A 15,189-nucleotide genomic window follows, 5' to 3' on the forward strand; every position below is an offset into this window, starting at 1 on the left:
CACAGCAGGGCGGATGGTGTTGAACACACTGGAGAAGTCAAAAAACATGACACTCACGGTGCTCGCCGGCTTGTCCAGGTGGCCGTAGACACGGTTCAGCAGGTAGATGATGGCATCCTCAACTCCTAGTCGGGGCTGGTAGGCGAACTGGAGGGGGTCTAAGTGTGACCTAACCATAGGCCGGAGCTGCTCTAGAACAAGTCTCTCCAGGGTCTTCATGATGTGGGAGGTCAGTGCCACCGGTCTGTAGTCACTGGAGCCACTGGGGTGCGGCGTCTTCGGTACAGGGACAAGGTCTCCCTAGTCCCTTTGCACCTCTGATTAATGAATTTTCTCCCCAACTAGAAAATAGTCCATGCCTTTATTCATTCTCCCAAAGTGCATGACCATGCACTTCCCTACACTATATTCCATTTGCCACTTCTTTGCCCATTCTCCCAATGTCTTAAGTCCTTATGCAGACTCCCTGCTTCTTCAACAATGCCTGCCCTCCACCTGTGTTTGTATCATCCACAAACCTGGCCACAAAGCCATCAATTTCATCATCCAAACCATTAACATACAACATGGAAAGAAGTAGTCACAATACTGACCCCAGCACACTACACTAGCCACCAGCAGCCAATCAGAAAAGGCTTCCTTTATTCCCACTCTTTGCCTCCTGCCAGTCAGCCGATCTTCTATCCATGCATGTACTTTCCCTGTAAAACTATAGGTTCTTAAGCAGCAAACATGAGGAAATCTGCAGATGCTGAAAATTCAAACAACACACACAAAATGCTGGTGGAACACAGCAGGCCAGGCAGCATCTATAAGGAGAAGCACTGTCGATGTTTCGGGCCGAGACCCTTCGTCAGGACAGTTCAGCAGCCTCATGTGCGGCACCTTGTCAAAGGCCTTCTGAAAATCCAAGGACTTTCCTTTGTCTATCCTGCGTGTTACTTACTCAAAGAATTCCAACAGACTTGTCAGGCAAGATTTCTCCTTTAGAAAGCCATGCTGAATTTGGCCTATTTTGTCATGTGCCTCCAAGTACAACAAATCTCATTAATGATAAAATCCAACATCTTTCTAGCCACAGAAGTCAGGCTAACTGGCTTATAATTTCCTTTCTTCTGCCTCCCTCCCTTATTACTTAGTGGAGTAACATTTAGAATCAAAATCAGGTTTATTATCAGTGGCATGTGTCATGAAATTTGTTAAATTAGCAGCAGTAGTTCAATGCAATACATAATATAGCAGAGAGGAAAAAATAATAGTAATAAATAAGTAAATCAGTAACAGTATATCTAAATAGAATAGATTAAAAATCAAGCAAATATAGAAATAATATATTAAAAATGTGAGGTAGTGTTTAAGGTAGTGGTCACTGACCTTTTTAAGCCCAAGATCCCCTACCTCGGCCTTAGTAAAAGGCAAAATCGACCCCACATCAATTAGTTACATGCATGCACACCAGGGCAGAAAAGACTGGAAATAAAACCCCACAACCCAGAAGTAGAAATAATATATAAACACCGGGGGTACCCACCATTTTTTTTGCACCACAGACCAGTTTAATATTGATAATATTCTTGCGGACCAGCCGACGGGGGCAAGGTGGGGGGTTGTTAAACAGCGATACTCGAAGCAGGTTCCTTATGTCCAGTCTATTCTAGTTTTCGCAGCTCTCGGCTTCTGTCCCGCTTGCTCACGTTTTTTCCGCTGAGAAAACTCAGCGGGTTTGTCTTTAAGTGCTGGGTGCTTGGACTCGGGGTACTGAAGCAGTTTTGAGACATTGCCTCATTAGACAGCCTCCGGGCCCGAACTCAGCCTCCCGCCCACCTGCTGCCAGACGCCTTGGCCAGGTGCCGCTGGTTGTGGGTGGGGTGAGAAGACAAGTTCAGGGCCAGACGTCCCCGTACCGGGGCCGCAGCGGTCACAGTCCGGAGAGCGCAGCCGACCGAGCAGGGAGTGCGACAGAGCCCGTCCCCCTTGTAGGATCTATCGGCCGACAAATGTTTGTTTCAGTAGATCGCAGCGCGGTAGCTGCTCTGATACTTACGAAACGCTGAGTCCGAATTAGGTTGTCTGCGAATATTTTAGCACCAGGTTCCACACGAGCATTCGGTGTGCTAAACAGGTTCAGAGGTAGTGCTCCAGGCCAGTAGCGACGGCACTTCCCGCCAGCCACCCGAAGCCAACCGGTGATCCCTGGCGTGAGGGTATCACTGCGTTTAGTCGCCTGATGACTTTGCGTGGGTTCAAGTTCAACAGTGAGCTGACAGGGAATGAGGAAAAGTGCAGCTGACTCATATCGTTGGGACCAGTGAATTACACTGTTGTACTGTGGGAGAGCTATACGCATGCGCACTGGACAGAAAGAATGGAACTAAAACCCTGCAACCCGGAAACAATCTCTCAACAGTATTTGTATATTTATTTTTCATTTTTTGTCGGGATCAACTGGGAAAGTCTCAAAGATCGACGGGTTGGCAACCACTAGTTTAAGGGTTCGACGTCCATTTAGGAATCGGATGGCAGAGGGGAAGAAGCTGTTCCTAAATCACTGAGGCTACATCCACACTACGCTGGATAAATCTGTAACCTGATGAAGGGTCTCGGCCCGAAACGTTGACAGTGCTTCTCCTTATAGATGCTGCCTGGCCTGCTGTGTTCCACCAGCATTTTGTGTGTGTTGTTTGAATTTCCAGCATCTGCAGATTTCCTCGTGTTTGCTCTTTAAATCCGTAACCGAAGATTTTTCTCTTCGTTTTTACCCTCTGTCCACACTAAAATGGTGTTTTCGTCCCCCGAAACCGAGCTTTTTCAGAAACGCTTTCCAGGGTGGGTATTTTTAAAAACGCTGCTCGGGCAGATCAGTGTGGACGGGATAACCAGAGACTTCCGAAAACGCTATCAGACGGCAGCGCGCTATTTCATTGTTTTCTTGAATGCAACCTAACAATTTCAGAACAGACAGCAATGGGACTGAAGCCAGAAGAGTTAGAAATGTACTCATCAAATACTTTGACCCATAACTTACTGAATAAATAAGTATACTGACTTTGCCCTGTTTTCTGACCTTGCTCGTATGAAGGTGGTTTACCTATTTATGCAAGTACTTCTCTGATAATAGATGTGTAACAACCTAATGTAACATTGTATGGAAATACAAGATAACACTGATGCAAACATGTTTTATACATTTAACAATGTGCTTTATTAATGTAACAGAGTTAGTCAGTTTTTCAATGTTTGTCGTCAGCCGGGTCAATCTGTCCGTGAACTCCCTGTCGGTTGCCGCCGTACACTCCAGTATTTGTTTTTTTTTTAGTTTTAAGTTCTCCTGCGTGAGATCCAACAGCTGCCCGTCATTTTAAGTTTTCCTAGTATGTAACTACACAAATGCGCACTTTTACGGCGAGATTTGACAACAAACATGTCGCTTGTTTTCGGTAGATGTGTCCTGCACATGTGCAGGAGGAGGAGATTCGCCAAAATCTCTGTTTCAATGTGGATAGAGATATTTTCAAAAACGTATAGTGTGGACGCCTATCGTTTTTACACGAAACCGGCGTTTTCAAAATTATCCGGTCTAGTGTGGATGTAGCCTGAGTGTGTGCCTTCTGGCTCCTGTATCTCCTACCTGATGGTAACAGTGACCTGTATGCTGGAGGTCCTTAATAATGGACACTGCTTTTCTGAGACACTGCTCTTTGAAGATGTCCTGGGTGCTTTGTAGGCTGGTACCCAAGATGGAGCAGACTAAATTAACAACCCTCGGCAGCTTCTTTTGGTCCTGTGCAGTAGCCCCTCCATACCAGACAGTGATGCACTTAATGCTCATACATCCAATTTTAGTTTCTTGTTTCTTTTTTTTGAAACTGCAGGGTGAGTTCTGTCATATTAAGATCATTGTCTTGTAAGGATTCTTTTTCCTTAATCTTCCTAACCAAATCTATGTCATTACATAACACTCAATCCAGAATTGTTGTTACCCTAGTGGGCTCAAACACAAGCTCTTCTGAAAAAGCCATCTCATAAGCATTTCACAAATTCCCTCTCTCGGGATCCAGCACCAACTGGATTTTCCCAATCTACCTGCATATTGAAATCCCTGATGATTATCACAACATTGTCCTTATTTTAAGCTTTTTCTGTCTCCTGTTGGAATTCATAGCCCACATCTGGCCACTGTTTGGAGGTGTGTATATAGCTTTCATCAGGGTCTTTTTACCCTTACAGCTACCCACAAAAATTCTACATCTGTTACCTCTTTCTAAGGATTTAATTTAATTTTTACCAACTGTGCCACCCCACCCCCTCTGCCTACTTGCCTTCCATTTGATGTAAGATGTATACTGGGATATTAAGCTGCCAACTTTATCTTTTTTCAGCCCACAACATCAGAGCATAAGACATAGAAGCAGAATTGCGCCATTCGGTCCATCGTGTCTATTCCACCATTCCATCATGGCTGATTTATAATCCCAGTCAAATCCATTCTTCTGCATTTGCCCTGATTGATCAAGAACTTATCAAGCTCCACCTTAAATATACTCAATGACATGCACAGCCTAAACTTTTCCTTGCACTATTATTCCCTCGTTTAGTCTTCAGGATTTTACCCACAGACATATTTGTTCTTCACAATTCATTTATTTTGCACCCTATAATAATTCAACTTTTCTCCATTGTGGTGAAAAATCATTAACTTGAATTGCAGCATTAGTGACAGATTCAACCCAAAATCAAAATCTATTATTAAATGTACTCTGTGACTGGATCACATAGACTCAGACAAATATGTTGCTTATTTGCAAAACTGGAGCAAGGATGAGCTGCGACGATTTTTAAAAATGCAATCTGTCGCAGCAATTCTAAAAGCAAATGTGTCAAGTTGCCTACTGAGCTACTGAGACCCATATCAACTGTACTACCTATGATTTCAAAAATGTTTAGTCTTCCAGTTGTTATTATAATATTTTAAAATTTGGAATCTGATAGAATGCTAAGCATATCCAGGGCAGTGGCAATCAGTTGGTGATCTCCCTTCAATTTTATCTCATGGAGAGAAATTCATATCAGTTCTCTGTAAGAAGTGCTCAACACTGCATGTTAAAAGTAAAATATCACAATTACCTTTGGGGAATTAGTGGGAGTGCACCACAATTCAAGGTTAATTTATTATCAAAGTTATATATGTCACCATGTATAACACCGAGATTCATTTTCTTGTGGGCATACTCAATAAATCCATAATAGAATAATAACCATAACAGATCAATGAAAGACTTGGCCATTCAATGAGTGTGAAAAAGACAACAAACTGTGCACATACAAAAATAAAGAAATAATAATAAATAAGCAATGAATATTGAGAACATCAGATAGAGTCCTTGAAAGTGAGTCCATAGGTTGTGGTTATTTCGTTGATGGGGTAAGTGAAGTTGAGTGAAGTTATTCCCTTTGATTCAAGAGCCAGATGGTTGAGTAACTTCCTGAACCTGGTGGTGTGAGTTCTGAGGCTCCTGTACCACCTTCCTGATGGCTGCAGTGAGAAGGGAGCATGACCTGGCTGGTGGGGGACTCTGATAATGGATACTGCTTTCCTGCAATTTCCACCAAGTCCGCACTGTGAATTAGCAATGCTGAGATGAGAAAATTGCATATATTCAGCCACTTGGACTAGAACTACTTTCTCCCCCTACCCTACTCCCACCTCTTTGTAATTAAAATGCCTCTTTCCCCAAATGAACAATGACCTTCACAAGTATACTCTGGTGAAGAGTGCTCTCTGAAGTGAAACATTCTCCCAAACTACCCAAAGAGGGAGAGAGCAAAACAAGTTGTTAACCTTTCACCAGAATTGGCCAGTTCAGACAGAGAAAACTAAGAAAGAGAAAGTGCTGGGAAGGCGCAGCAGGACAGACAGCATCTATGAAAGAGAAATATTAGAGGTCCTCGCTAAGTGCATTGCTTTGAAGTGTAAATGCCCCAACCAAACTAGCTGAAATGAGCTTTGCTGATACCATAATTGTCTGAACATTGTCAGTTCAGTGATGGGCTAATGATGCATTGGGAGATCATATAGTTCATGGAATCTTACAAAAAAGCATTCAAAAATGGCTCTGAGCTAAAGCACAACTCATATTTGAAAGAATAGTTGAAATAGTTGTATCAATGGAAACAACAGACAGAGACGCATTTGAGTTGTAGTCAGGAATGAAAGCAAGAATGAACAAAATTGCAATGTCTGAACTGAAACTGGCCTGGCTGAACAAATTGTGTTACTGTTGTGGAAGGGGCTGACGTACTCCAGACCAATGCAAGTTTAAAAATAAAACTTTCAGAACACACTACAAAGTAGGATGCATATAAATAGCATGTCAGGCAGACAAGAATATATGGAGGGAAGAGAAAAAGCTAAAAATTCAAGTTGCAACTTCAAAAAGAGTACTAATCTGCTGTCGATGGAAAAAATCTAATATGATGAGAGTGACAAAGGAGTGGGTAGCCTTGAGATTTACAATGCGAAAACTAACAATAAGCAGGCAATATTTCTTACACCTGAAGTGAACTGCAAGTTAATTAAAATGCAAACACGAGGAAATCTGAAGATGCTGGAAATTCAAACAACACACACAAAATGCTGGTGGAGCACAGCAGGCCAGGCAGCATCTATAAGGAGAAGCACTGTCGACGTTTCAGGCCAAGTCCCTTCGTCCTGATGGAGGGTCTCGACCCGAAACGTCGACAGTGGTTCTCCTTATAGATGCTACCTGGCCTGCTGTGTTCCAGTATTTTGTGTGTGTTGGTTGAGTTAATTAAAATGGCTGTTTTTGTCATTCCACAAAATGAGTTTGTGTGGTACTGAAATACAACAATCAACAAGCCACATTGGGCTTGTGTATGGCTGGGGTTGTGATTGGCTGAGGCAAGTCGTCAAGTTTATTGTCATTTAACTATATACGTGTGTATAACCACAGAATGCATATAGAAACGACATTTCTCCAAACCAGGGTGTAAAACACAGTAGCATACATAACACTCATAACACATGATAACTTATGAAGGCAAGGATAAAATCTACAGGTGAATCACACATAAATAACAAACTAAAGGGCATTAATATTAAATATTGTAAAGTATGCAACAGATTAACCAGTGACATTTTGAATACGATGCAGCTGGGAGTTCAGAAGCCTAATGGCCTGGGGGGAAGAACTATTTCTCATCCTGTCCATTCTTGCTTTTATGCATTGTAGTCTCCTGCCTGATGGGAGAAAGCCAGAAAGCTGGGTGTATGGGTGGGATCCTTAATAATACTAAGGACCTTGCATATGTAGTGCTTTTGATAAATGTCCCCGAAAGATGGTAGGGAGACCCCTATGATCCTCTCAGCTGTTCTCACAGTCCTTTGTAGGGAATTCCGGTCTGATGCCTGACTGCTTCCATACCAGATGGAGATGCAACTTGTCAGGACATTCTCAATGGTGCTCCTGTAGAACACAGTTAAGATGGGTGGGTGGGGGTTGGGAAGGGCTAAGCATACAGTCACGGGGAATGCCAGTGGTCAGTGTGATTGGATGAGATGTTGCTGCCCACACAGACTGACTCGTGCCTTACTGTTAACAACCACATCTTGTTGGATATTCATCAACCATCCCCTACAATAGACTCATATGAAAGCAAATTAAGAAAGGCACTGGATGATGCCACAGCACAGTTCAAGGAAGGCATTGGAAGACTCAAAATTATCAAGAGTAAAATCATGCTAAGTGAAATGCCACACCCAAGTTTTACAAAACCTGTCTGGTTATCCGTGATAAAGTAGCCAGTGAGCTAGATGTCATAGAGGCTGAAGGAATTCTTTCCAAGGTTGAGTGGAGCTCATGGACAATACAATATCATGGACAGTCCCAGTAGCCAAGAAGAATAGGTCTGTCAGGATCTGTGATGAATTTAAGGTCACCATCAACTCGGGACTGAAAGTAGATCGATACGTTCTGCCCAGGATGGAAGAAATCTTTGCAAACCTTTCTGGTGGGAAGCACATCAGCAAAGTGGACTTAGCTAAGGCCTACCTGCAGATGGAGATGGAAGAAGTGTTTCTCACCATAAACTCTCAGAAAGTGCTTTATCAGTACAGGTAGTCCTGGATTTACAAACGTCCGACTTATGGACAACTTGTACTTACGAACCGAGGAAGGAGAACGCTGTCTGCCATTTTAAGTCAGATTGCGATGCTGTCCGCTATTTCAAGTCGTTGCCGTTGACACTGTGTTGAGTGTTTAACTTTGTATTTGGCTTAAATTTTTCTTAGTAAGATTCACCCTGACCCCATACCCCCCCCCCCCCCCCCCCCCCGTTCCGGTCGGCTGGTGGCGCAGTGAGATCAGTGCCGGGCTGGAGAATGGAGGTTCCCGACTTCAATCCAGTGACAGACTGCTCCCGTGCCGGGTTGATGCCGATTCAGTGACTCCCGTACCATCCGTGCGGGGTTGATATCGAGCGTGCAACTCGACTGCCACCTCCAGTTTAAATTCCCACACGGAATATTGTGGAGGATCAAATACCCAAACCCAGCACAGCCCCCACTTGTCCCATTTAACCTGTCTCAGTGCGGTGCAGTTTAGTACCCGGGGAATTCAGTGCTGTGGTCCTTAGGACCCAATGGACCTCGGGTGCCGACCTGCCGCTTGCAGTGTTACTGTTCCATTGACGGGAAGCAATCGCGATTGAAAATAAAGTGGAAATAATAGTGTTTGGAAAGCGGTGAAACACCATCAGTCGTTGGAAAAGCGTTAGGCTACAGTCGGTCAATGATCGGAACAATTTTAAAGGATAAAGTGAGAATAATGGAGCATGTGAAAGGCCCTGCCCTGATGAAAGCTACAATTATTACTAAGCAATGCAGTGGTTAAATTATTGGAATACATATGTTTCTTAAGTGTTTTATATGCATAGAAAGGTAAAATATATACTATATACTGAGACAAATGTTTGACTGACGCTAAATTCAGATTCAGATTCAGTTTATTGTCATTTAAAAACCACGAACGCAATGCAGTTAAAAAATGAGACAAAGTTCCTCCAGAATTATATCACAAAAACACATGACAAAACAGACTACACCAGAAAATCCACATAACGTTTGGCAATCCCCAATCCAGAGTCCGGAGAGGCTGCTGCGTATTAATATTGTGATGCCATCTTAGCGCGTTCCCCGGAAAGGAGCTCCAATCCCACCAGACAAACAAGACCAAAAACTAAAGCTACAAGACCTGCACAAAACCACATATTTACAACATATAGTTACAACAGTGCAAACAATAGCATAATTGATAAAAAGCAGACCATGGGCACAGTAAAAATAGTCCAAAGATGTTAAAAGATTGTAAGTTCGAAAGAAACCACCACACAGTTTCCACAAGTCCTCAGGGTTCCCGATTGACTCGTCATCCCACGCCGGCAGCAGAAGGTAATACCCCCGCTATGGACTTCCACGGCACCACCCGACTCAGCCTCGCAGACGCAGCACACAGTGAAAGTGACCTGACCGCAGTGGACTCCAAGTCCGTCGAACCTCCGAGCCTCCGACCATCCCCTCCGGCACAGCTTCTCCGAGCACCATCCTCTGCCGAGCGTATTAAGATGCCCCCACCAATGGCCATCGGCAACGCGACCCCAAGGACTGGGGGCCTGTTCTTCCCAGCAGAGACCCGGACCAAACAGCAGCAGCAACAAAGAAGGTCTTCCTGGAGAGTCTGTCGGAGTGCAGTGCTGCAGCATGTTAGGGTGCTCACTACTACACATCTGTAGAAGGACGTAAATATTAATGTGCATAGTCCAGATCTTTTTCAGCTTCCTCAGAAGTTGAGGCATTGGTGAGCTTTCCTGATTGTGTAGGACGTGTTCTGGAATCATGAGAGGCTGAGTGTGATGTGCACTCCCAGGAGTAAGAACTGCTTGCACTGTGATTGAGTTTAATGGTGTAATGAAAAAAAAAGGTTTAAAATATCAGATGAGATGAACACTGTAAGGGGAAGATTAAAGGGTTTATAATATTTTTGAATATTGATTAATTGCTAGAACTGTATGAAATATAGACATCCCAGATTCTCAAAAGCACTGCAAACTGCAGAGACTCTGGCTACAGTTTTTATATTTTTCTGGTTATAGGAGTGGTGCCAGAGGATTGAAGGACTGATAACATTGTACTGCTGTTTAAAAGGGAAGTCAACATAATACAAACCTTTATATGCCAGTGGCGGAAAAATTATTGGAATGCATTTTGAAGGGCAGTAGAAGTCTTTTGGAAAAGTGCAGGTTGATCAGAACAGTTACTGGAGATGCAGGAAAGGATGTGTCTGACTCATGATCAACCGTGCTTCTTACCATCTCATTTTTATGAAAAGTTACATAAAGCATAGAACACTGCAGTGCAGTACAGGCCCTTCAGCCCACAATGTTGTGCTGACCTTATAAAGAATAAGAATCCAAGAATTATCTAACCCTTCCCTCCTATACAACTCTCCATTTTTCTTTCAGCCATGTGCCTTTCTAAGAATCTCTTAAACATCCTTAACTTATCCACCTCTATCGCCACCCCTGACAGCGTGTTCCACACAACCAGCACTCTATTTATCCCCTTCCATACTTTCCTGCAAACACCTTAAAATGATGCCTTCCTATATTCCCATGGAATATGGAAGGCATCCAGGTGCTCCAGTTTCCTCCCAATTCCAAAGAATTAAAGGTTGGAATTAGTAAGTTGTGGGCAACTTGTGTTGGCACCTGAAACGTGGTGACACCTGCGGGTTGCATCCACCACAACCTGGGATTGTTGCAGTTGTATACAATGTTGATGACGCCTAATTTGGAGTATTGTGTGCAGTTTTGGTCACCTCCCTACAGGAAAGATCAATTAGCTTGAAAGAATACAGAGAAAATTGACAAGAATTTTGCTGGGACTGGAGGATCTGAGTTATAAGGAAAGGTTGAGTAGGTTAGGATTTTGTTCTTTGGCGTGTAGGAGGATGAGGGGAGATTTGATAGAAGTATACAAAGTTTTGAGGGCATAGATAGGGCAAATGTAAGCAGGCTTTTTCCACTGAGGTTCATGAAGGGGAACTTTTTCCACTCAGAGGGTGGTGAGAGTGTGGAACAAGCTGCCAGTGGAAGTGATAGATGAGGGTTTGTTTGAAAAATTGAAGTGAAGTTTGGATAAGTACATGGATGGGAGGGTTGTGGAGGCTTTTATTTGGTTAATATTCCACCTTTCCCAGTCCGTCTGTGGAACTATCTGAATGTCTCTCAGAAGTTACTATTGCATCTGCTGTCACCACTTCTCCCAGGCACCAGTTACCCTCTGTGGGAGGGTACTGATGGGTGGGGCTCTGGGCAATGAGGATCAGAGATAGGTACTTTAGTTAGTTTGTCTCCTGTTGAGTGGAGAGCAAATTTACAAGGATGTTGGCAGGACTGGGGAACCCATTTATACGTGCACCACAGTGGCGTAGTGTTTAGGTTGACGCTATTACAGCTTGGAGCGTCGTAGTTCAGAGTGCAATTCCAGCATTATCTGTAAAAAAAAATTGTACGTCCTTCCTTGATTACGTGGGTTCCTCCCATGTCCAAAGGCACATCGGTAGGTAGGCTGACTGGTAATTGTAAATTGTCCTGTGATTAGGCCAAGGTTAAATAGGAGTATTTATTGCTGCGCATGTCTAAGTAAATAAATAACAATTCTGAGATTAAAATATAGGTAAGCAGTGTTTAACTGAGAGTAAATCAAATACACACACAAGAACACAGGCCCTTCAGCCCCCAATGTTGTTCCACCTTTTAACCGACTCCAAGATCAATCTAACCCTTCCCTCTCATATAGCCCTACAGTTTTCTATCGTCCATGCCCCTACAAAAGTCCCATCAATATCCCTAATCTATCTGCCTCCACCACCCCCCCCCCCCCCCCCCAAGCAGGGCATTCTGTGCACTAACACTTCCTGTGTAAATGAAAACACTCACCTCTGACATTCTGCCACCTATACTTCCTTTCAATCATCTTAAAATGAAGTTCTCTCATTTTAGCCATTTCCACCCTGGGAAAATGTCTCTGGCCATCCACTCTATCTATACCTCTTATCAAGTCGACACCCATCCCCCTTCACTCCAAAGGGAAAAGTCCAACCTTTACTCGTAAGATATGCTTTCTAAGCCAGACAACATCGTCTCCAAAGCTTCCATGTCTTTCCTATAATTTCTGCAGGTGATTCTGCAGTGCAACACACACAGATCAGCAGGTCAGGCAGTACTAATGGAGAGGAATAGTGGCCTTTCAGCCGAGTCCAGATTGCCTGATTTGCTGAGTTCCTTCAACAGTTGATGCATGTATCTGAGAATGATAAAAAAAAGAATAATTATTTCCCTTGGAGGAGAAGAGATAGGGGAAGACTTGTGTTAATGTAAAATTAGAAAGGCCAATGGTGGGAGCCAGTAGAGGGGATATTTTCGCGGGCCTGGTCTGTGTGACACACACAAAATGCTGAGGAATTAGTTTTGTGTGTGTTGCTCTGGATTTCAGGCAAGTGATGTCGTTTTCTGGACTGAATGAGAGTTTTTCTCTGTGTGTATGTACACACAGCAGCCCGAGGGGAGGGAAGCGACGTAACAGGAAGAGGCGGCAGCCGGGGCCCAGCGCCGTGTGTACTGCTAGTACGCTGTTGTTTTTGTTCGCTCCCTCCCCGGGGGGAAGGAGGAGAGCTGGCGGCAGCGGCGGTGGGGTCAGCCGGCTCCGGGCACGCAGGTAGGCGCGGGTGGGTGGGTGCTTCTCGCTGTTACGGAGGGGGAAGAGGCTGCCAGTCCGGGAGCCGGATCTCCAGCTCTGGGATGCAACTTTGGGCCCAGCAGCGCTGCTTTCTCCCCGCCTGCACTAATGCAACATGATCCTTCTCTGCAAAAAAAACACGCACACAAAAAAACTCCCGCAATTGTTGCCAAATCGCGCTGCAAAAGATCGTTTCGATGCGAAACCAATCCGCAGGCGGGCCCTTGCGTGCTTTGTGCAAGCTGATCTTTTATTTACCACGCAGGCCGCTTTGTTGCATATTTAATTAATATATTCGTTGCACAGATCGGGCGGAACGGTGACCACACCCTCTCTGGAATAAGAGGCTGCAGGGAGCTGGAGCCCGTTGTCGTTCCTGTGCGAGAGAAATTGGGACCTTGGCCCATTCCCAACCCCGGCCCGTCCCGTCCCGCAAGGCGAAGCGAGCGCCTGTTCTTCCTGAGCCCGCTACGCACGTCAGGAGCTCGCCAGCTCCGACTGTGAACAGCCTCGCTGGCTTTTCTGTTAAAGCGAACAGTCTGGGGACCTGGCCAAGTCTAGCGTTAATTGCCCATTCTTGGTCACTGGGAGCTCTCTGTAGCGAGGAGGAAGGGGGTGGGGAGAAATTGCACTGTGACTGAAAACTGGCACAGTGTCAATGGACAAATGGCGGCCTCATAGAGCCACAGTGTCACAGATCCCATTGTGGTACACCAGGGTTATCTTTCTAGACGACAGTTAATAATGTTGGTGTGGCATTGGACTTGTATGTGTGTTCAGATTGGGTAAATTTTCCTTTTCCATAACTAAATTAGACATTTTTACAAAACTTGAGACCTTCAAAGTAACCTTTTCTAAAACACAAGAGATTCTGTCAATGCTGGAAATCTAGAGCAACCCACACAAAATGCTGGAGGAACTGAGCAGGTCAGGCAGCATCCAGGGAGGTGAATGAACAGCTGTCGATGAAGGGTCAGTCAAGACCCTTAGTCAATGACTGAGTGCATGGTGCAGCCAATCTTTACCACAGGGACCACTTTGTTACATATTTTATATATTTATTGCCAGAGACTCATGAAGGGTTTCAACCTCTGTAGATGCTGCTGGACCTGCTGAGTTAACCTTTCCTAAAAACATTTTTAAAAATTATTTATTTTGAAACGGGATTAAGTTATAGCACTCTATTGGGATTTGATTCAGTCCTGATGAAGGATCTCAGTATGAAATGTTTACCGTTTGCACATTTCCATAGAGCGGCCTGACCTGCTGAGTTAACTTCCAGCATTTTGTGCAAGTTGCTTTTGAAATGGAAGCCATTTGCTAGTTTACTGTGATCAGCCATTCATTACCCCTACAGACCAAACTAACCAGGCTCTCACTATACAAAACACCATTCCTCTTGCATGGATGTCGCCTACCCTGCTAAGTTCCTCCAGCATTTTGTTTCAAAGGTACATTTAATGTCAGAGAAATGTATACAATATACATCCTGAAATGCTTTTTCTTTGCAACCGTCCACGAAAACAGGAGTGCCCCCAAAGAATGAACGACAGTTAAATGCTAGAACCCCAAAGTTCCCCCGCTCCCCTCCCATGTGTAAGCAGCAAACAGAAAATCCCTTCCCCCCCCCCCACCAGCAAAAAAAAGCATCGGCACCTGCCACTAAGCCCTCAAGTGTGAGCAAAGCAACAGCAAAGACACAGACTTGCAGTACCCCAAAGATTACTCGTTCACCCAGTATTTGACATTACACAGGCTCTCTCTCTCCCTAATAAGGGAGAGAGAGGTGTCTTTGTTTCACAGTGAGAGGGGAGCCATTACAACTTGCTGGGTTACGATGTTAAAAGTCCGTTGCATCGCTTTTTCTGAGCTCTGTGCCCAAAGAACTCGGGTCTCTGAGCACACAACCTTAGATCTTGCATCCCCCATGAAACACCAGTCTTCTGCTTGGACACCGACCTCTGATTTACACCCCCGCCCCCATCTCCAGAGCCACAAGAACTCAGACTCCCAAAGGTGAGTGAAGCTCTCTTAGGCTGAGCCCTTGGCGTCCGATTAACGACCATTCCTGAAATCTTGAGAGCGAGTCCCATTCCTGCAAAGAACCGTAGTCAGTTTGTAACTCCAGGTCAGGGTCTTCAAAAGAACCTTGAAAGGGAAAAATAAAGATATTAAAGATGGAAATAGAGCTGTTTCTGAAGATGCAAGCAAAGGAGATGCCGTTAGGTGCCATTAATCCTCCTAAGCTCCTCCCTGTTCTTTTTTTGTGTTACTCTGAATTTCCAGCATCTGCAGAATCTCTTGGTTGGGATTTGATCTTCCATTTTCAATTAGCTCAAGTCTCTGGCACTCTGGAGGCACAATAAAAAGAGCAG

The 15,189-nt window shown here is 44.4% G+C and overlaps 1 protein-coding gene across 4 annotated transcripts in view; it reads left to right on the top strand.

The window, feature by feature from the left end:
- LOC140727101 (nuclear mitotic apparatus protein 1-like) overlaps positions 1-15,189 on the top strand; it is a 158,202-nt gene that overhangs the window by 23,224 nt on the left and 119,789 nt on the right. For 2 of the 4 annotated variants that reach the window (XM_073044365.1, XM_073044368.1), the window contains exon 1: positions 12,639-12,793. The exons of the other annotated variants lie outside the window; for them this stretch is intronic. The gene's annotated coding sequence lies outside the window, so the exon portion shown is untranslated. Of the gene's footprint in view, positions 1-12,638; positions 12,794-15,189 lie in introns of those variants that run through there. 4 annotated transcript variants of the gene reach the window in all.

The sequence above is a fragment of the Hemitrygon akajei genome, chromosome 4, assembly GCF_048418815.1.
Source record: "Hemitrygon akajei chromosome 4, sHemAka1.3, whole genome shotgun sequence".
NCBI classification, from domain to species: Eukaryota; Metazoa; Chordata; class Chondrichthyes; order Myliobatiformes; family Dasyatidae; genus Hemitrygon; species Hemitrygon akajei.